The sequence below is a fragment of the Sus scrofa genome, chromosome 3 (assembly GCF_054392235.1).
Source record: "Sus scrofa isolate SSC_HxYL_T2T_F1_AM1 chromosome 3, Sscrofa_HxYL_maternal_Yorkshire_Landrace_v2.0, whole genome shotgun sequence".
Taxonomy (NCBI): domain Eukaryota; kingdom Metazoa; phylum Chordata; class Mammalia; order Artiodactyla; family Suidae; genus Sus; species Sus scrofa.
Window position 1 is genome coordinate 8972961 of NC_139385.1, and position 21840 is coordinate 8994800.

Below are 21840 nucleotides of genomic sequence, written 5' to 3' on the forward strand. Positions count from 1 at the left end.
CTTTCCTTATAATGTCTATCAGTTTTTAGTTATGAAGGTTATTCTGTTCTCATAAAAAGTATTGGGAAATTTTACCTCCTTTATCTTCTGAAAAAGAAATTTTTTTTAAGATCATATTGCTTTTTCCTTTTTTTTTTTGTTATGTCTTTTTGTCTTTTTGAGGGCCACACCTGTGGCATATGGAGGTTCCCAGGCTAGGGGTCCAATTGGAGCTGGTGGCTGCCGGCCTACGCCAGAGCCACAGCAGTGCAGGATCTGAGCCACATCTGTGACCTACAACACAGCTCACGGCAACGCTGAATCCTTGACAACTGAGCGAGGCCAGGGATTGAACCTTCGTCCTCGTGGATGCTAGTCGGGTTCGTTAACTGCTGAACCACGACGGGAACTCCGTTTTTTCCCTTAAATGTTTAATTGAACTTTGAATTCACAGTGAAACCATCTGGACCTGTAGTTTTCTTTGTGGGGAAGCTTTTGATAGCAAATTCATTCTCTTTTATCTACATAGGGCCATACATGTTTTCTATTTCTTATTTTAATAATTATTTACACATCTTAAACCAACTTTATTGAGGTGTAATTTACATACAACTCATTATGTACTTACTTTACACACACCAGAATTACACAGTTCAAGTTTTGACCCCATGAATGATTTGTTTCCATCATTCTCTTATCTCTGATATTCCACCCACCCACTTTGCCTCAGCCCTCTTTCTCTTCAGTTCAGAGAGCGTGACAGGTTTTACTTAGTTCACTATCATGTGCTCCAGTGTAGAAGGTGCTTCCAGGAATCACATTGTTTGTTGTCCTTTTCTTAGGAATCATTGCTCCATTGTTACTTATTGTTCAATGTTTGTGAACACTTGTTTCCTAAGTTTTATCCAATTTTATCCAATTTTGTGGCGGGCAGGCAAGTTTAGTATGACTTAGTCTATCATGACTGGAAGCAGAAGTTGCATATTTTCCTTCTCTGTCCTATCTTAGTAGTCCTTCTAAGGATTCCAATCTGTATCCTTAACTAATCACAGTAAACGTAGAGTAAATATGGAACTATTCTCTATAAAAGAAAATTTTAACACTAAATTTCATTTATCTACCCCCACCATCCTTTGTGCTATTGTCGTATGCTTTAACTATGAATATGTTTTAAACTTTATAATTTAATATTTTATGTTTTGCATTAAACAGTCAGATTACTATTTAAGAAGTGAAGAGAAGGAAAAAGAGTCTTCTCTTTACCCATAGTTTTCATTTCCTGTAATCTTTATTTCTTTCTGGAGTTCTGAGTCTTCATCTAGAATCCTTTTTTTCTCAGCTCCAAGTTCTTTCAGCACTTCTTACAGGCAGATTTGCTTGCAGTGAATTCTCTCAATGCAAAAAAATTTTTAGTATCTGTTTTGCCTTAACGTCAGTCTGCCTGTCTATCTTCTATCTAGCTATCTATTAGATAGCTAGCTACCTATCTATCTATTGTAAAGATAACATAAAATTTACCACTTTAGCCATTTTAAAGTGTATAATTCAGTTGTATTAAATATAGTCACAATGTTTTACAACTGTTACACTATCTGGTTCCAGAATTTTTTATCACCCCAAAGGGAAACCCCATACCCATTAAGTAGTCATGCCTCCTTCTCTCCTTCCCTTAGCCCTTGGCAACCACAAATCTGCTTTCTGTCTCTACTGATTTGCCTATTCTGGATATTTCATATAAATGGAATCATACACTATGTGGCCTTTGTGTCTGGCTTCTTTTACTTATCATAATGTTTTGAAGCTTCATCCAAGTTGTGGCATATATCTGAATAATGAATAATATTCTGTTATATGGATACACTACTTTTTGTTTATTCATTCATCAGTTGATGGACATTTGGGTTGTTTCCACCTTTCAGCTGTTGTGATTAGTGCTGCCATGCACGTTCACGTACAAGTTTTTGTTTAAACACCTGTTTTCGATTCTTTTTGGTATATTCTTAGGATTGGGATTTCTGAGTCATAGGATAATTTTCTGTTTAACTTGCTGAGGGACTGCAAAACTGTTTTCATAGTGGCTGCACCATTTTACATATCTACCAACAAAATATGAAGGCTCCAATTTCTCCACATTATCTCCAGTACTTCATTTTCCATTAATTTTTGAATATTTTCATTAAGTTTGTAGTCTTGGATTGATTTTTTTCTTTCTTTCAGTAATTTAAACAGCTTGGTTGTTCTAATGTCTTTTTGCATCCATTATTTCAGATGAGAAGTCTGCTGTCTTCATACTGTTTCCACCCCACACTAAGAATGTTTCCTTTTTTCCTCTGGTTGTTTTCAAGATTTTTCTTTATCCTTGCCTTTCAGCATTTGACTATGTCAACAGGTGGGATTTTTAAAGTCTTGAGCATCTTGGACCTATAAGTCAATGTTTTTGACCAAATTCAGAAAAATGTGTCCATTATTTCTTCAAATATATTTTTCTGCCTTATTCTCTTCTCTCTTCTTAAAATTCCATTTGTGCATATGTTGGATTGGAGATGTTGCCATTGAAGCTCTGTGTTCTTCTCTCTGTTCTTCAGATTGGGTAACTTCTATTGATCAGTCTTCAAGTTCATTGACTCTTCCTTCTGACTTTTACAATTTTCTGTTAAGCCATCCAGTGAAAATTTCATTTCAGATTTTGTATTTTTCAGTTCTAGAATTTCTCTGTGTGTGTGTGTATGTTTGTGGTTTTTTGTTTTGTTTGTATTTCCTTTGATAAGACTTCTCCATCTGTTCACTCATTATGACCATAATTTATTTTCTATCCAAGAATTTATATGTAATAGCTGCATTCAAGTCCTTGTCTTCTATTTTGAACATCCGGGTCATCTTATGGTTTATTTGTATCAACACTTTTCTCTTAATTTGAGTAGCATTTGCTTTTTTCTTCTTCCCTCCCTCTCTCCTTTCCTACCTTCCATGCTAATGACTTTTGCTTGTGTACTGAATACTTTGAATGATATATTGTAGAGATTCTGGTTTCTTGGAAGAGTTGGTTTCTTGATTTTTGTTGTAGCAAGCAGTTGAATCACTATATCTGGTGGAGGCTTGGTTTTTATATTTCTTTGGGGTGCATAAGTAGACCTCTTAGACCTGGGATACAACTTTTACACCTAAGGCCTAGCCTTTCTGTGGTTTCAAAGGCAAGCTTAGTTAGATGGTAACTAAGCCCCCTAACTTGGAGAGACTCAAGCTGTAAATCATCTTCCTTTTATTGGGCAGCAGTTGATATATCTGCTCAGCTTTTGTAGTCTTCCACTTGTTTTCTGCTGAGTTCATTGGAATCTCCCCACATATGCACAGTTCAAGGATCAGCCAAGGATTTCAGTGTAGTTTGTACAGAGTTCGAGGCTCCCTGCTCTATATTGTTCCTCCCTAATTAAATTTCTTCCTCACGTTTCCAGGTCGTCTGGCAGCCTTATGACTAAACAACTGTGGTTTTTTATTTGAATTCTGGCCACCCTGTACTGCCTGAACTGGTGTGTGCCCTTGGAAGAAAAGCCATATAATGTAGAATTCACTCAATACTATTCCCTTTTTGGAGGGGTTGCCTTCCCACCAGTTTCTGCTGGCTTTTTGTTGCTCTCTAGCACTTTCAGATAGTTTAAAATTTTTTATCTAGAGTTTTTTAAAATTTTTATCTGAAGTGGAGTTAGTCTGACACAAGCTACTCCATTCTTACTGGTACTGGAAATTTGTGAACATATTTTGAGTTAAATCTTTGTCCATACCTTTAATGTTTCTTTAGCATAAATTCCTAAGCAGAATTGTTGGGTCAAGAAGCAGCACCACATCAAGGTTTTTGAATAATACTGCCAAATTAGCCCCTAGAAAGGTGGCTGATAACACTGCTATGGACAGATTGAGAGATTCTGGAGGGTAGAGGGTTGTTGTCACTTTTTCCCCATTGTGCTATCCAACACAGTGCCTGGCACTTCATTAGGGTCTGTAAAGGCTATTGACTGACTCTGCACTGGAAGCATGATTTCTGCCAGTACCAGTAAAAGGAGTCAGCACTCAGCATGGGATATAGTACTGTTACTTCATCACTAGAACTCATTTAAAAAGTGTTCCTGGAGTTCCTGTTGTGGCTGAGTGGGTTACGAACCCGTCTAGCACCCATGAAGATGTGGTTCGATCCCTGACCTTGCTCAGTGGGTTAAGGATCTGGTGTTGCTGTGAGCTGCAGTGTAAGTCGCAGATGCAGCTTGGATCTGGTGTGGCTGTGGCTGTTGCATAGGCTGCCGGTAGCTGTAGCTCTGATTTGACACCTAGTCTGGGAACTTCCATATGCTGCATGTGTGGGTCTAAAAAACAAACAAACAAAAAAACCCAAAAAACAAAAATAAAAAGTGTTCCTTAAGCCACATTCCATCAGTAGATATCCCTCCAGCGAGTTCAACTGGCTGGCAGCAGAGGTGACACCTTCACTTTATCAGCATCGCATAATCACGTCAGTCTTCCTCACCTCTGAAATGGTATTCTGCACTTTCAAAAAGGCTCTCAGTCATGCTATGCTATATTCCCACAGTTTATTTGTTGCTATAGACTGTTTGTGTCCTCCCCGTTCCGATTCATGTGTTTAAACCTGTTCCTCAAGGTATAGGTGTATTAGGGACCTTTGGGAGGTAATGAGCTTATGAGGGTGGAGCCCTTACAAATGGGATCAGTGACCTTGTAAGAGACGCCAGAGAGCAACCTTATCTCTTCTGCCATGTGATGGCCCATGAACAAGACAGATGCCTGTGGGAGTTCCTGTTGTAGGTTAGAGGGTTAAGAACCTGCCTAGCATCCATGAGGATTCGGGTTTGACCCTTGGCCCTGCTCAGTAAGTTAAGGATTCCACATTGCTGTAAGCTGTGGTATAGGTTGCAGACGTGGCTCAGATCTGGCCTTGTTGTGGCTGTGGTGTAGGCTGGCAGCTGCAACTGCAATTCAACCCTAGCCTGGAAACTCCCATATGTTGCGGGTGTGGCCCTAAAAAGCCGGAAAAAAGAAAGAAAGAAAGAAAGAAAGAAAGAAAGAAAGAAAGAAAGAAAGAAAGAAAGAAAGAACGAACTGAACCTGGGACTTTTGTTCCTGATTAAATGTTCGTTACTCTAATATACCTAGAGCCTTTCAGGTCTCGGGAAATCCCACCCAAAGTTGTCCCAACACAAGGGAAAGGTCAGCTGGACTCTCAACTTGCTCCTTCCGACAGTTGCTAATGTGGGCTGGTCTCTGGTGTTTTAGAAGCTAGCTCTCATGTTGCCTTGGTGTCATAGAGGAGGTTTGCCACAAAGTCATTGGGAGATGGTAAGTTTAACTCAACTAGGGGATGTTTCGTGTGTGTGTGTGTGTGTGTGTGTGTGTGTGTGTGTGAGGCGGGGGCGGGGGGAGAGTGAGAGAGCGAGAGAGCAAGAGAGAGCGCTGGAGTCCTGGCCAGGACAGGAAATGAATCCTCTAGGTCTCCATACGGGCAAAGGCAGGCCCAGGGCGAAGTGGCTTAGTTAGTGCATCCAAGCACTGAACTGATTGATTTGAGTCCAAGACGATGCTGACATTTCACCCCTGGCTCGAGCTCTGTGTGTGAGTGTGTTTGTGTTTTGAATGGCTGAAGGTTCAAAGCCAGAAGGAGTTCTCTTGGGAGGAGGCTGCAGCCTCCTGGCCAATCTATAGAGCTCAGCGTTTTAGGGAAATGGTGCTCAGTGAATCTGATGCTGTATCGGAGACTTGCTACCATGGCTGCCATCAAGAGAGGGACGAGCAAGCAGGGCTATTTATTCAGATTATCCTGGAGGTTCCAAGCACTGTGCAAGACGCTTGGGTCACATTGATGAAAAGGAGGTATCAGGAGCTCCCAAATGGGTGTGTGTGTGTGTGTGTGTGTATGCACGCGCGTGTGTGCTGGGGGTGGTTGAGGCCAAAGATATGAGTAGATGGTTCTAATACTGTTAAATAAAGGCTTTGCTAAAGGCATGTTAGAGGGGCTGCAGAACCCATGGGAGGTAAGAATTATAGAGGTGGAGGGTCTTCCTCCAGCTCAAGACCTGACACTCTGGATCCAACTCAACTCACTTTCTCAGGTTTGCACTCCGCTGGGCATCCTCTTGCTCCTTTAGCTTCCATCTTTCTCACCCACTGGTGAGAGAAGATCATCCCATCAGCACATGAGCGCATGAAACACCTCTCATTTTTATTTATTTTTTATTTTTTTTTTGTCTTTTTGCTATTTCTTGGGCCACTCCTGCGGCATATGGAGGTTCCCAGGCTAGGGGTCTAATCGGAGCTGTGGCCGCCAGCCTACGCCAGAGCCACAGCAACGCAGGATCCGAGCCGCGTCTGCAACCTACACCACAGCTCACGGCAACGCCGGATCGTTAACCCACTGAGCAAGGGCAGGGACCGAACCCGCAACCTCATGGTTCCTAGTCGGATTCGTTAACCACTGCGCCACGACGGGAACTCCACACCTCTCATTTTTAAGAAAATCATCTTAATGAATCTGTATCATCCTCTAGCCACCATCCTGTCTTGGGCTTCCTTTCTTGGCCATGCTTCTCAGAAGAACTGCCTTTCCCACCTTCCCCAACCCAGGAAGAGCCTGGGAAAGTCCGTCTCTCTTGCTCTGCCCAGAGACTGGGGGCTGGACCACATGAACCCTTCCTTGCTTCCAGGGTCTTTTCCAATCTGCAAGGTCAACCTTTGCCCCCCTTGCCACTCAGAGAGTCTTTTCGTTGAATGACCAGCCACTGGCCAAGAGTTGGAACCCAGTGCAATCCTTGAACTAATGACTGTTGCAGAGGCAGTTTTCACAGGTGTGAGATATGAGGTTCAGACGGTGGATGTATGATTCTCCCCATGGTAGAGATGAGTAACTAAGGCTTAGAGAAATGTTGATATGATTTAAGTCAGGCTCTGCTGGAGCCCCTGGGGGAGCTGGAGGCTGAGTGTTGGGAAGAAGAAAGTCCCATCACAGATGGCTGAGCTGGAGAGGACCAACCAGGCACTGACCATTCGGGCACTTCTAACACTTGCCTTTCTCCTGGCATCTTTGATGGACATTGGGCCCTGACCTGATGGGGAAAATGAGCTGAGAGTCTGTTCTGTTCAGCATCTGCTCTTGCTTTCAGCTTCAACAGACAGCACGGCCTCACTGATGAGATTCTGAGCTCTTTGATACTCCATCCTGGCCTGGAGAGGCTCCAGCCGTTGAGATGGGGTTTTGTTGTCAGGCAAGCATCTTTCGGCACCTCCTGTCATGCTGTGTGGGGCTGTAAATATCCACAGATGTCACCTGCCTTTTCTTTTTCTGGAACGCGCTTGCACGGGGGCTGGTCCAGGTCGCAGGCGCATGGCTCGGCTGCTGGGCTGTCCGCACGTCCAGAGGGCTCTCAGCACTCCCTGTGGCTGCTGCTTCCTCACCCACGGGCATTTCACGGGGCATGGCAGGGGCCACAGGAAATGGTTGCTAAGCTTCTGAATCTTCTCCTGGGCAGGGTTACACGACCTCCAGGGGAACCTGAGCATTTCCCGCTGGGCACAGACATCCGGGTCTCTCCAGGGCAGAGGCTTTAAGGCTCTCCTGCCACTCACTCTGATGCCCTGAATGCAGGGAGGGAGGAGGGGCCTCCACTGAGCTCTGCGGAAGGCGGGGCAGAGCCTGAGAAAGTCAGTCTTTCTTGCTCTGTCCAGAGACTAGGGGCTGGACCACATGAACCCTAGAATAGGGCGCACATGCTGGGGTGAGGAGTCAGGGAGCTGTGCGTGGGGGAGAAGGAGGGGCCAGGTGCAGGGCAGCAGATGTGCTTTCTACGCGCTGAGTGACTGAGCCAAGGCAGCCTTTGGTGCAGGCAGAGGGGGCGTGAGGTCCCTCAGTTAGCGTCTGAGGCTCCAAGGAGAACATGTTCATCCCTAAGTGACCTGCTAAATGCCACTGGGCTTCTCTCCAGGACACTCAGGAAGGGAGTGGGGGACTTCCTAGAACACGGCCTGCATGTTGGCGGGGAGAAGGCAGGGGTGGTGTTAGGACACTAGGAGGAAGCTTAGCAAGAGGAGCAGTTAGGCTAGTGCAGCAGATGAGGGAGTTGGTGCTCTTCCTCCTCCTCCTGCCCTCATTATGATCCTCTCTGGGGCCAACTCCACATGCTGGGGCTCAAGGTCACACACGTTGGCTTTGGCTGGCTGTGCCAGTTGCCAAGGCAATGCACGGAAGAGGACTGGGTTGGCCTGTCACCCTCAGCAGGGAAGATTTCCAGAACCTTCCAACTGGGGCTGGGGACCCACAGGGAGTACATCCTACTCATACCGTGGCCAGGAGAGGGGAAGGGCCTTGACCAGGGCCATCAGCCATAAGCTCATGTATCCCAACTGTTTCCCCAGTGGCTGGCAGAGGCTGTTGTTCCATCCCAGCCCCACCCTCAGGGTCCATGGGGGTGAGATGCCTGGGCTTGGCAGAACCCTTGGCCTGTTCTGGTGGGTGGAGATGAATGGGCCTCACCCAAGGAGCATTTTCAACTCGGCATCTCCATCTTCTGGGTGTTTCTGCTTCTCTTCTCGGGATCTCTGGCACTACCGTGTCAAAAACAGATCCCCATACTGTGTACTGGGGACCTCTGTGTCTTGGCTCCCGGTGACACATGGGAGGGTGGGTGGGTGGGTCTGGACCCATCATGACAGTTCTAGAACTAGGATGTACTGAGGATTGAAGAGTAGGGTGTCTACAGCATGAGTCTGAGCAAAGCAAACCATGAGCCCCACCCTTGAGCCAAGGAGGGGCTTACAGGGAGGGGCTCTCTGACCCAGGATCTTAAGAAGTGACATAGCTGGGAGCCACCCACTTTTTCCCCAGAAGAGAGGCAAGGATAGGCCACAACTAGCAAGCAGAAGAGGACTCACTGGACTGGGCTTTCTCTGCTAAAGCCTGCTGCCATCCTGACCATCAGCTCAGGCTTTTCTAGAAAGAGGCTGGAGGAGGGTAGGGGTCCAGCCCTTCTGAAGGCTGGACAGGACATTTCCTTACAGTTGATCCTCAGGTAGGGCAGAGCGGGCTCAGCTCTCAGGATGGGAGGTTGAGAAGTGGCAGGGTCTGGCCCTTGCTGGTGAGGACAGTGTGGTGGAGCTGGGTGTCCCCAAAACAGCTGCTGTGTGCAAAGGGTGTGCCTGAGCTGGTGAGCCTGCACTCCCGGTGACTGACTAGAACCCTCACCAGCCACGCTGGAGTCCTGCCACATGTCACCAAGCTCACTCTTCCCACCTTCACAGGCTGGGTCCGGGGTCCCCTGAGGAGACACAATGCAGCCCCACTGGGCCCTGTCCTGTGGGGCACAGCCGGGCTGCCCTCCCCTAAGGAAGGATGGAGAGCCACCCTCTGGGCTGCCCAGGTGCACCGTGGGGAGGCTTGACCCACTTTACCTGTGTGACGTGACAGCACAGTTTGTAGTCTCCTGTCCTCATGACCAGCTCCTTGGATCTGCCTGTCTTAGCTCGGGCTGTTGTAGCAGAATGCCATAGGCTCGGGGGCTTAAACCATAGACACGTGTTTCTCACAGTGCCGGAAGCTCTGAAGTCCAAGATCAAGACACTGGTAGATTCGGTTCCCAGTGAGGGACCTCTTTCTGGTCACCTTCTCACTGTGTCCCCATATGGTAGGGACAGGGACAGGGAGAGAGCTTTCTGGTGTCTCTTCTTGCAAACGCAATAATCCCATCATAGGCCCCGCCCCCAATATCTGCTCTGTGACCTATCTCTCCAGCCCTCCATCACAAGGACCCTCCACCCTTGCTGCCCCGTCTGGTTCTCCCGCCCCTGGCGAGGGACCATGATGAATGAACCACACCAGGACCAGTGGGTGGGGGCTCAATCTGATTTGCTTTCCGGGCTCCATTTAAATATTTTTCTTCCAATGCCACATGACTGACCAAGGCTAGCTTGGGGTCCACTGTGAGCCCAGGACAGTTCTCTTTGAATCACATCAACAGAGTTGCAGCCCCTGGGCTGTGGGCTGGAGGAGGGGAGGGGAGAGCTCCAGCTTTGCTGCCCTCCTAATGTGTTGGCCTCTCACCCTCTGTGTGACATCGGGAAGTGCCTTGTGGTGGTGTGAGGCATCAGGCCTCTGCCCAGGGAACCGGAAGCCCATGGGCAGCGTGTGGTCATGTTACAAACAGCACCAGCAGAGTGGAGACCAGTCTCACCTCCCAAGGGCCCATGCCTGACCCCCTGGAGTGTGGAGTGAGCCAGGCCTCCTAGCCCAGGGCAAGGGCTCCCTCTGGCATCGTGGGGGGCACCTCACCATCCTGGAGGAAAGGAAGGGATGGCCACCACCCCCCCCGCCCCTTCCTGTGGTTCTGCTTTATCTGCGGCGACTCAGTTTCCCAGTTAGAATTCCCAGATGGGGGATTTGGTCTTGGCTCCCAGCACAGTGGAGCAGTCCTTCTGTCCCTTCCAAGGATCCTGCATTTGTCATCTGCTTGCTCAGTGGAGAGGCTGTGGGCTTCAACCCAGACCGAGGGTTGAAATCCTAGGAGTTCCCCGATGACCTAGCAGTTAAGGATCTGATGTTGTCACTACTGTGGCTTGGGTTCATTCCCTGGCCCAGGAACTTCCATATGCCATGGGAGCAGGAAAAAAAAAAAAAAAAGAGTGCCCGCTCTGTGGGCAAGTCACTTCTTCTCTCTGAACCTTCGTCTCCTCATCTGTAAAGTGAGCCCAATGATACTTGCCTTGCAGAATTATTAATTTTGTCAGATATCAAATGAGATGAATAAAAAGTACCTGATGTGGCACAGGAGGCCTTTAATAAGTGGTTCTTGTTACTGTTCTTGTTCTCCCAGCTGGCCTGGTGCTGGGCACAATGGTACCAAAAGTACGTGCCGACTGTGGTGTGTGCCCTTCAGAAGATGAGTGCTTAGGGCCAAAATGGACCTTAAAATCTCTGGCATATCTTTGTGTGTGAAAGAGGTATAGACAGACAGACAGACAACAGAGGGTTGGTTTTTCAGTGTGACTGGGGTCTGAGTACAGTATGAGATTTAGGCCCACAGATTCCGGTCTCCAGGGGCCCCAGAAGTGAGGTGTACTCACCTGCCAGTGTCGCTGAGAAGCCCTGACAGGTGAAGGGCATCGGGGTCCCTGGTCCTGCTGCTGCTGCTGGGCGCCCTGGGCTGAGGGCGGGGGAGTGACTGCACCTATCAAGGTGCTGCTGTCCTCCTTGAGCGAGTGGAGATGTGCAGCCAGGGTCTGGAGTCCAACCGAACTTCCCTCCAAGGCAGCCGATGAGCACCAAAGATGCTGGGAATGAAAGTGGCAGATGGTGCAGACAGAGCTTGGGTTATGAGGCCAGAAGTCATTACTGTCCTTGGCCATGTGACCTCTGTAAGTCGCCTGCCTATGGACTTCTCCTCTGGAAGTGGGTCCTTCTGCTGGGGAGGGGCCGCCTTTGAGGTCTGCGAGCCTGTGGTTCTGGGCTCCCTTCAGTGGGAGCAAAGCTGTTGTAACAACGATGCTGAGCTCTGGTTATTGTAAACTTCCCACAGAAGGAGGCATACCTTACCATGATGTCATGTCTAGACACCCAGGTCAGGTATAAATTATGGAGACAAAGTAGCATGTTCAGTGGTTAGACTGTAAAACTTTAACGAGAGATTTCTGTGACTTGAACATGTGCTGGGGAGGACGCTTTCGGAGGAGGAGAGGCGTTTACTTCCCTTTCCACTTCCTCTCTGGCATCGGTGCCCTTGGGGCCAGGCCCTCGGGACTCACAGAGACTCTGGTCTCGGCTGGTGGCTTCCTCCAGAGCAGGAAGTGACCTCCAGGCTGCTGGTTTCCAGAGACCTGGTAGCTGGACCTCTGCCCTGCTGAGCTGGGTGGACTTTGGGCAAGTCCCAGTCTGGCAGGGCCTCAGTCTCCTTATCTGTAAAATGGGGACAGAAGAGAGAATCTTCCAGCACAAACGTTTCCATCTCCCGACCCTCTAGGACCTGGCAGAGTGGAGCAGTATCGGCACCTCTCCAGCAGGAGGAATGCCTTTTTTGTGTTTAAGACCTACCTCCTGGGGCTTTGGTGATGAGAAATGGGGCCAGACAGAGGAACAGCCTCTGAGGCTATTAAGTGCCGTGCTGGTGCCAGGGGGCCTTTCCTGGAAATCCTGAGGTCTTCTCTGAAAAAGGCTGAAGGTTATGCTGATAGCAATTTAGGGAATATCTTTGTGGAAAAGATGGACACTTGTATTTTTTTTCCCCTGACACCAAATACATTGTTCTAACACCAATTCTCTGACAATGACGGGGTTGGGGGGGTGCGGGGCTCGCTCAATACTCCTCTTCTGTTCTGACACCAACTACCTTGAGTTAGTGGATACCCGGCAGGTTAAGGGCTCAGCGCCCTGAGGCTGCTCCCTACATCAGATGCAAATGAGGTCCCCTGGCTACCTGCACTTCTGCCGCCCTGCTGACTACAAATTTGTGGGTTCTCACATGATCCCTCAAGTCGGAGAATTCACTAGAGTGGCTCTCAGAACTCAGGAAGGCCCTGTGCTTACTATTTCAGTTTTATCACAAAGGACAAATGCAGGAACAGCCAAATGGAATAGATGAGCAGGGCGAGGGCTGGGGGAAGGGGCGCTGAGCTTCTGTGCCCTCTCTGGATGCACCACCCTCCCAGCGCCTCCATGAGCGCATGAACCCAGAAGCTCTCTAAACCCCATCATCTAGGCTCTTTGTGGAAGTTCCCTTATGGGGACATGATGGATTCATTCATTGGCTGTTGATGATTGAGCTCAGTCTCTAACACCCCTCCCGGGAGGTCTGGGGTGAGGCTGAAAGCTCCAATCTTCTCATCACGTGGTTGGTTTCCTTGGCTACCAACCCCCAACCTAAAGCTATCTGGGGACCCACCAAGAGTCGCCTCATTAGCATGAACCCAGCTGTAATTGAAAGGGGCTCTCTAGGAATAATAAAAGATGTTCGTATCTCTCTGGAAATGCCAAGGGTATTAGGAGCTCAGTGCCAGGAACTGGAGGCTGAAGATCAAATATGTGTATTTTGTAATACTGCAGACATGAAGGCCTGCCTTCTGCGCTGGGGTCGATGCCACTGAGTTCTCTGACGATGCCCACCTTGGGCCTCAGATTTGAGGTGGAGGAGGCTCCGGCATCTGGCAGTGACGCTTTGGTGCCAGCTGCCATGGGGCACAGCACAGGAGTCTGTTCCCAGCATGAGGGCTCTGCCGAAGTCATGCCCGCGGCCGAAGGGCTGCAGTACGGCCAAGCGTTTGAACTGGGCATCTGGCATTGGGGGATGCTCACGTCCTACCATGCGGGTGGACCCGACCAGTCACAGAAGGCATGGGTGTCACACGGTAGGACACAGCCGAGGATATGGACCCTAAGACTCCTGTGCATGTGGACCAGTGTCATATTCATCACATCACAGGAAAATGACCCCCACGGGAACGCGGAGCAGCTGGGATGAGGACAGCCCATCCCTCAGCCAACCATTTCACCATCAAATCGCAGTTATGAAGTGCCCACATGCTCTGAGGAGCCCATAAACACTGAAACCTCTGGTGTAAATCCTCACTCTTTCCAGCTGAAGTGTTGTGGGGGGTGGGGGAGGTGTGGCCCACCCCAGGATCCCTAGACTCTTTGGGGGGAGTGAGTTTGGCCCTGGGTCCCCTGTTCCCATAAGAACCTCCTAAATGTTCTTTATGGCCAAGCATTGCCTGGACTTCCCCTCAGGAGGGGCTGCATTTCCCAATTTGGGGTTGGAATGTTCCAGAATCCCTGTGCCTTGCTCTGCCTTGAACAGTTATTTATTGCCTGGGCCTCTCATTCAGCGCTTCTCTCCCAGGCTTGGGGTTTTCTTCCCTCTTCCCCTCCCCCTCCCTCCTTCTCCTCTTTTTTCTCTCAATTGCCTACATGTTCATTTTCCCAGTTACTCTTTGAGCTGCCTGAGGATTGAGTCTTTCTCTGCTGCTTTTTGGGCTGCAAAGATACCACCGAAAGGAGAAAAAACTGGGGTTTGGAACAGTCAATAGTCAAATCTGGCCTTACCACTTCCCAACTATGAAAATTCAGATAAGCAAATGATTTCCTGAAGCCTCACTTTCCCCATCAGTGAAATGGGAAAATTAAGACTTACCCTACATGGGTCTTAGGAGATTCTAGAGGCTTCTAGAAAGTGCCTAGCTCAGTGCCCAGCTCCTAGGAGCATTCAGGGAACTAGTCCAGTGACTGGCCCATGAGAAACAGGTGCCATCTCGCACCTGGCCTTAGGGCATCATTTCCTTTCACCTTCCCGGTAACCCCATAGCACAGGCATTCGTCACCATCACATTTTACAGATGATAAAGATGGGGCTAAATAGTTAAATGATTAGGTGAAAGCCACATGGTTAGTAAGTGATTGATCCTAACCGGAAACCAGGTCTTGTCTTTGGATTGCTCCACAGTCACCAAGGAGGAAATGAACAAATGAGTGAATGAACAATTACATACAGGGCTGCACTCTGCAACCCCACCCTGTGGGCAGGATGAAGAGAGACAGGTGGCCGGCTGGTTGCCATGGTAACAGGATAGGTCTTCAGAGGCCTGCATCAGAGACCAAGGGCCAAGGTGGATGTCAGGGCCACTCCATCACAGGGTGGACTCATGGCATAGGGCTGTTTGCACGTATCATGTGCCTCTGGGTCGTGTTTATGATGTGTGTATGAGATGTGTGTGGGGATTATGCATATTGCCCATGTATGCATAGCATTAATGGACATCATGCTTGTATGAGGGGTGAGTGTGCTGTGTGTGAGTATGTGGGGGGTATGTAAGTTGGCCATGGTTTGTACAGTGTTTGTGTCTGTGTGTATATGAATGCTGTGTGCGTGAATTATGGTGTGTATAATGTCATACATGTGTGTGCATTAGTGTGTGGGGTTTATACGTGTGTTGTGTGTGCAGAAGTGTAGTAAGTGTATAGTAAACCCTCTATGATGTTCTCTTGGACTGGCTAGATTCCCTGTCTAATCTTGAACTTGGGAGGGAGTGTGTCTGGCCACCTGCATAATGGGGGCTGGGTTGGGGAGGCGGGCTGGGTCCGTGTCTGACCCTCAGTGTGTAAACTTGCACTTAACCCATAAGCTTTGAGGATAGCTCCCTCACCCTCCACCAGACCTGGAATCCTTCCATCATGAGACCCTTTTTTTTTTTTCACTTGGAGAATGTCTGCAATTTTCTGCCTGAGTGAATGTGAGGACCTAGAAGCTTCTTCCTCCTTGTAGACTTTGACCTGTCCTATTTTTAGCATCTCCATATACCTTCACTTTTTTGAGTCCTTCATACACTGCCCTTTTGGGGGAGGGAAACAAGTTCTTCTCAGCCCTTCCCACTGCTGACTCAGGACTCAACACCCTTGGGTCAGCAAAGGTAGCTCCCATTTGTCCATTTGTTTTGCAGTTTTCACATTTCTGCTGCGGTTGACTCCTCTTCTATTTCCTTTATCCTTGTCAGTTTATAGTTAAAGAAAACCTCAAACCCAAAAACCTTTCCCTGTCACTTTAGTGGGGTTTTAGGAGCATGATGGTAAATGTATTTCTTTTTATTTTTTTCTTTTTAGGGAGACACCCATGGCTTATGGAAGTTCCCAGGCTAGGGGTTGAATTGGAACTACAGCTGCCAGCCTACACCACAGCCACAGCAACACAGGATCTGAGCCGAATCTGCGACCTACAACGCAGCTCACGGCAATGCCGGATCCCTAACCCACCGAATGAGGCCAGGGATTGAACCTGCACCCTCATGGATCCTAGTTGGATTCATTAACCACTGAGCCACGAAGGGAACTCCTGGTAAATGTATTTCTAATATCTATGCTGAAGACAGGAGAGCTGAGGAAAATGGCATGTTCCTTTGGGGAGACAGGTCATGACACAGGGAGGTTTGGCTCTGCAACCCTTAGTACCTCTTATCATCCAAACTGTCATGTTGAAATCTTAATTAAAAAAAATGTACATAAGAAATATTTCAAACTAAGTAAGAAGTACATCAAACGCCCCCATGAGACTTAGGTACCCACCACTGAGATTGAATAGTTGTCAGTATTATGTCGTATTTCCTTCAGAACATTTTTTTCTTTTTAATTTTTATTTTAAAATAATTCAGAAGCGTGTCTCAAAGAATAAGATGTTTACAGGTAGGGCTAAAGCCAGGTACCAGCTGAGGCCCTAACTTCCATGCCTTTTCTCTTTTCTCTTCCCAGACAAAACACTAATCTCAAATTAGTATGTGCCCTCTCCAGCCAAATTTCTGTGCTATTATTATATATATATTTATATCTATGAAAATATATGTGACTGTGTTTTATTTTTTAATTTTATTTATTTATTTATTTATTTTTTGTCTTTTTTTGCTATTTCTTTGGGCCACTCCCGTGGCATATGGAGATTCCCAGGCTAGGGGTTGAATCGGAGCTGCAGCCGCCGGCCTATGCCAGAGCTGCAGCAACAAGGGATCTGAGCCTCGTCTGCAACCTACACCACAGCTCACGGCAACGCCGGATCGTCAACCCACTGAGCAAGGGCAGGGACCGAACCCGCAACCTCATGGTTCCTAGTCAGAAATTTGTTAACCACTGTGCCACAACGGGAACTCCAACTCTGTGTTTTAATAGTTGCATACATGATGTTCTGCTGAATTCATCCTTTTGCAGTTTGCTTTTTCACTTAAAATATTTGTGAGCTTTATTCATAATGATCTTTTACCTCTAGTTCATCAATTTTGATTGTTTTCTAGTAGTTTCCTGCATGAATATATTACAGTTTATCATTCTCCCACTTAAAGACATATTGCTTCCACTTTTTCACAGTTACAAGCAAGACTACAGAGAATGCCCTCAGGTCCTTCTGCACATGAGCAAAGGTTTGCCCAGACCTAGAATGCTAATCTTTAACTCTTCTAGATAGTGTCAAATGCTCTCCCATCTTGTTGCTCCAGTTTCCACTCCACCAGCAGTGTACAGAAGTTCCCCATTGCCCTATATCCTTGCCAGTATTTGGTGTTCCCAGATGTGATTTTTTTTTTTATTCTGGCAGTTGAGAAATTGTATATTGATTTAAAGGTCTGCATTCCACTTGTACACCTGATTTCAGCTTCTTTCAATTTTCGTTTGTTCAATTTTTGTAGCCCTGACTCTTGAATGATAGTTTAGTTGGGTATAAAATTCTAGGTTGCTAGTTATTTCCCCCCTGCACTTTGGAGATATATACCATTATCTTCTGGCCTCTGTTGTTGGTGTTGAGAGGTCCACCAAAGACATCTTTGGAGATAGTTCATCTTTTTTCTTTGGTTGATTGTAAGTTTTTGTCTGCCTTTGGTGTTCTGTTTATTTGCTCGATTTGTCTAGATATGGATTGGTTTGCTTATCTGCTTGGGACTCATTGCAGTCCTTGAATCCTTGATGTATGACGATCCATTTATTTTAAAATCAATTCCAGAAAACTGCAAGCCATTATCTCTTCAGATTTTGCCTCTTTACCATTTTCTCTATTTGTTGCTTCTGGAACTCCTTTTAGACAGACAGGATCCCCATTTTTTCCCCTCCATGTCTCTCGAGCACTCATTCTTTCTATTTCTTTATGTTTCACTTTTGTCCTTTGGGAAAAATTTCACCAACTATAACTTTTATTAATCTTCTCCTCAGCAGTGCCCAATATGCCTTTTTACCTATTTCATTTTAATTTTCAATTATTGTAAATTATTAAAATTTTAGTTTCTGTAAGTTATATTTAGTTCTTATACTCAATTTTCAACTTTTTAATTTTGATCTCTAATATTTTAAAACATCTTTATTTTATATATAGTTCATATCTTTTTCATATTAGAATTTTAGTTTTGGGGATTGTTGGGGTTTAATTTTCCTGGTGGTTTTCTTTACTTTCTCACTTATGATACATGTTTTCCTTGCTTCTTTTATATATATATATATATATATATATATATATATATATATATTATGATGAGCTCTTCTTTGTCATAGCTTGTTTTTTTGTTTGTGTGTGTGTGTGTGTGTGTGAGAATCCCCTATAGCCTGATTTGTGGGACCATTCTCCCACAAAGTTTTATAAGGCACTCCAGAGTATCCCTGGCTAGGAACAGATTTTTATGTTAATTTCTTGGTTTGTGGGTTTCTGGGTAAATTCTTCTAGGTTTATAATATTAATTCAAACCCCAGATCCACACAGGGCACTAACCTGAGGTTTGACTGTATCAGGGGAGATTTTCTGCTTAAATCTAGGCAACAGAGAGAAGGAAGCTTCATTATTTCCCTCTCTGTGCTGACTGGCAGGTAGTCTTTTAGATACTCTTTCATGGGAGATGCTGCCCTTTTCCCTTTCAGGGACACTCAAAGTGCATGGGTGTGGAAAGCCTATCCTGAAGCAACCAGGTTACCATGGTGATGACCCCCTCTCTCCTCCCCCAAGGTCAGTTAGAGCATCTGCTCACATGGTAGCTACTCTGTTTCACTTTCCTCTTCCTTTCTTTCTTGGAAACTCGGCTGTACATTTAAAATAATTTTCGTTGTATTTTATCCATTGTAAGTGTTTGTAGAAAGGCCTTTCTCATTTTCTTATACACCATCTTGTTAGAACCCAAGGTCTCTACTCAAATCTCCTTGCACTTCAATTTCTCCACTTACTAAGGGGAATAATGTTGCCTTCTACAAAGAGTTATCAGGATCTGGATAACTGGATTGTTATGTAAACAATCTAGGAACAGGGTAAGTACCTAAATGCTAGCAGTATTGATTACTGTTACATTGATATGTGTTCTTTCTTTGCATTGATATTTGTAAGTAGCCTAGCTGGAGGCCTTTGAAAACAAAAGAGCTAATTTTCTCCCAGTGCCAGGTTGTGATCTTTAATTGTGTCAAATTTATTCTGGGAGGTGGGGAACAAGCAATAAAACTAACAGTGTTCACATGGTATGTTTGTTACAATAACATATATTATTTCATATTGTTCTTGTAATAACCCCATGACATGGGATGTTGTAACAGTCAGGATTGACCAGGTTACACTTTGGTAACAAACAGCCCCATGATTTCAGAGGGGTTGACCTAACAAAAGTTACTTTCTTGCCCAAGCTACATTCCAGTGTAGGGTAGCAGAGGACCCAGGATGTCAGAGTTTCTTAGGGCAGGGTGACAAGTTCTGCCATCTTGCACCTGTACCAGTGCAACAGGTGGGGAACTAGAAAGCTGCATGTGGACTTTTCACCCCCTCAACCTCTCATAACTTACTGTCACAAACTAGTCATGTGGCCCTGGTCAAGTCTAAGGGGTCAAGGAAATGTAGAGAAGAAAATGGGATTTAGGGTGATTATCTGTCTCTGCCACAGACAGAAAGGAAAGGTAGGGGCTTTTCTGGGGACCTTCTAGGTGCCCAGCATCGTGCTGGGCATGTGCCCAACCCTCTTAACTCTCAACAGTGCTGCAAGATAGCTTTGCGTATGAGGAAGCCAGAGCTGCAGAGGGTAAGGAAGTCATGTGAGATGCCACTTCTAATTAGTGGGAGAGCCAAAATTTGGCTGCTACATTTTGACTTCATATTATCTATTTCTGCCAGGGGAGAAAAAGGGCCAGAGACACTCAGGGAGGTGAGAGGAGGCCAGAGGTCAGCTCTGGACGTGTTGGCATCGAGAGGTGATGCTGTCTCTCCCTGGAGCCTCAAGAGCACCATTAGCCCTCCAGCTCACCTGTGGGAGGTGTTCAGCCCTTTGCTAGTCATGCCACACTAGCCACCTATGTGGGTGGAGACAGATTCCAAAGTCAGGCGTGATGGTCATGTGATGAGTGTGAGTTTGGGTCTTTTATGCCTTAGGCTCTTGTGCTTACAGGGGCCACCAAGGCTCCCCAGGCCATATACTTGGGAGATAATGGACCAGAAAAGACGTGCTCCTCATGGTCCCAGCCTCTGTCCCCTGACCTGTGGCTGCCATTGTTTGTGTGGCTGCTTTGGCCAGGGTGCTGGGGTCTTCGTGCGATTCATCTTTGTGTCCCCAGTGTCTAGAACAGGGCCTGACCCTGAAGAGGCCTCGGGAAAGGCTCTTTGGCGGAACAGAACTGACTGCCCTGACATCCTTGAGAGCAGGTTTTTATATATCTGTATTGCCCGGGCTGTCGGGGGGTGGACAGGGGAGGCTCAGAGGGGGTCTAGGCACGGCCGCTGCCTGACTCTGGGTTGGTTATATCCCCTCGCAGCCTCTGACTCTCATCCCGGATGGTGGTGAAGGTGGTGCTGGGATCAAAGTGATCCAAGCAGGTCTGAGATTCTTGGGGACTCTGGGATCTGTCTTCACCTTCCGGCATGGCTTGAACCTTGGGAAAGGTTTGGTCAGGAATCGAACCCTGCAGAGGAACCAGTTAAATCCTTGGTTCCTCCGGAGCCCAAGCCTACCTCTGTCTATCTTATGGCAGTCTTAGGATTCATTCTGGGTCTTGGGGTTCATAGACCAGGCTCAGCGGAGACCTTGAGAAGGGAGGGAATGGGGGCTCTGCGGGGAAGGGCTGGAGACAGACCCCCCACCCCTCCAGCCGGCCGCTGCCTCTGCCCCCGGCAGCTGTGGGGAACAGGACCCCGGCTGCATTTATAGCATTTCTGTCTGCAAAGGCCATGCAGTTGTTTTAGATTAGCATACAAATCGACGTTAGTGTAGTACATCTGTTGCTAATCCACAGCCCGGTGGAAGGGGGAGGCCAACACGTCGTTTATTAGGCACGTAGATCCCATAATGTCCTTTTTTTTGCTGCCTTTGTCTTCTATCGGAGTCCATAATGGGTTCCAGGATGTCTTTTATTTTGCTGCAGACCACGTTTCCTCCTGCCTCACAGATCAGAACGTAATGGATTCCAGGATGTAATTTATGCTATTTTGGAATCAGACGCTGTGCTATTAATTCTAAAGCCTTTGGGCCATCTCCAGGCAGGCCGGAGTTCTCCATTTGCACCCACCACCCCCCCGCCCTTGGTCATCAGACAGGCACTGGGAACCCAAGCCCAGTCCAGGGGCTGGAGGGGGAGGGTGCCCAGGCCAACAGCTCCCAATTAAGGGAATTCCAGGCAGGCGTGGGAGAGGAGGCCAGAGGGTGCTGGGGGAGACAGACAAAGGAAGCCAGGAGGAAGCAGAACCAGGAGGAGGCACAGATATTCTGAAAACCCAAAGACGAGTAGAAGCCCAGGGCAGGCTCAAACACTTGGGCCACGGTTTTTGAGCCCCTAAGGGGAAGAGAACCTGGACCCTGGGCATCGACAGGGGGTGGGGATAGGGCAGCATGAAGCCCCAGGGAGCTGTCCGCCAACCCCGGGGCGGGGGGAGGGCAAGGCTGTGTGAGCAATAACACTGCCCTGGGAGCCACCAGGCCTGGACCTGAGGCCAGGCTTGGTGACCTGAGTCCTTGCTCACAGCTGATCCCGGGATGGCCACGCCCCCTGGCTGAGGCTGGCCTTCTCCTCCCAGGGCCGTCCCTGAGCCCGAGAGAGATGGCAGAAGTGTGGCAGACATGTGCAAGTTCTGAGAAGTCTGCGGATTTCCCTCCTGAGTGCAGAGTCCGATGCATCGCCCAGCCTGCCGCCGGCTTGGGCGGGTCCCCTCCCCACACAGGGTGCTTGGTGTGAATTAAGGAGAGGAGCCCAGGACTTCCCTTCCTTCAGGCCCCAAGGGTGGGGGAGACACAGGGGTCTCTTGAGGGCCTTGTGCCTTGGGGCCACACACACTTCCCCCGGGTGCACAGCCGGGGCAAGTCTCAGGGGGCTTCCTGTCCCCAGGGCAGGTGATATCAGGGATGGGGAGGAGG

General features: G+C 47.6%; 1 protein-coding gene and 1 long non-coding RNA gene across 19 annotated transcripts in view; one reads left to right on the top strand and one right to left on the bottom strand.

Moving 5' to 3' along the window:
- Positions 1 to 21840, top strand: part of COL26A1 (collagen type XXVI alpha 1 chain) — a 185298-nt gene that overhangs the window by 100567 nt on the left and 62891 nt on the right. The gene's annotated exons all lie outside the window — the stretch shown is intronic.
- On the bottom strand, positions 3032 to 10645 carry LOC146404381 (uncharacterized). The gene is made up of 2 exons (XR_014839618.1): positions 6480 to 10645; positions 3032 to 6193 (listed from the first exon to the last, which is right to left on the bottom strand). It is a non-coding gene; the product is annotated as an uncharacterized LOC146404381 (long non-coding RNA).